Consider the following 980-nt stretch of genomic DNA (forward strand, 5'->3'; position numbering starts at 1 on the left):
CTCAACCCAGTCTGCGGAGTCCAGGGGCATATGAGGGTGGCAGATTGAAAGTGCTGCTCGACCCAGCCTGCTCAGGCGTACTTTATTCTGATGCGGTGCCCATGGCATATGAGGGTGATAGCTTGGAGGTGCTGTTCGACGCAATCTGCTGAATCCAAGGGCCTATGAGGGTGACAGCTTGGAAGTGCTGCTCGACCCAGCCTACTGAGTCCAGGGACATATAAGGAGTCAGCTTGGGAGTGCTGATTAACCCGGTCCTCTCAGACGCGCTCTGTTAATGTATGTGTGTGTGTCTGATTCTGGGGCTAGAACAGGAGTGGCCATCCTGAGCCTGAGAAGGAGCCAGAATTTACTAATGTACATTGCCAAAGAACCACAGTAATACATCAGCAGCCTCCCATCAACTCCCTGCCAATGCTCCCAGCGCCTTCCACCCACCAGCAGCCCCACTGATCAGCATCTCCTCCCTCCCTGTACCTCCCAATCAGCTGTTTCGTGGTGTGCAGGAGGCTCTGGGAGGGAGGCAGAGGAGCGAGGGCACAGCAGGCTCAGGGGAGGGGGTGGGAAGGGGTGGAGTGGGGGCAGGGCCTGTGGCAGAGCAGTGAGCACCCCCTGGCACATCGGGGCTGGAGCTACAGGCGCCAACTTTCCAGAGTGTGCCTATACAAGGAGCCGCATATTAACTTCTGAAGAGCCGCATGTGACGCCCGGAGCCACAGGTTGGCCACCCCTGGGCTAGAAGAACCCAGCCCTGGGGAACCTAGGCCCTGCAGGATAGCTCCACTGGGAGGGAACTTGCAGGAGGGAGAAGTAGAGCTCCATATGAAAACACAAGTAGTACATTGACAGAAATACAGAACACCCCCCCCCCCTTCCCAAGAAGAGTAAACCTAATAAATGAGCATACCCCAAAGTAACAGGCAAAGCTGGTAACACTACTGCCCCATTCCCCCGTGACACCACCTCATTTCCCCTGCCCC

This window comes from Terrapene carolina, unplaced genomic scaffold, assembly GCF_002925995.2.
Source record: "Terrapene carolina triunguis isolate 2854851 unplaced genomic scaffold, T_m_triunguis-2.0 Scaffold68, whole genome shotgun sequence".
Taxonomy (NCBI): domain Eukaryota; kingdom Metazoa; phylum Chordata; order Testudines; family Emydidae; genus Terrapene; species Terrapene triunguis.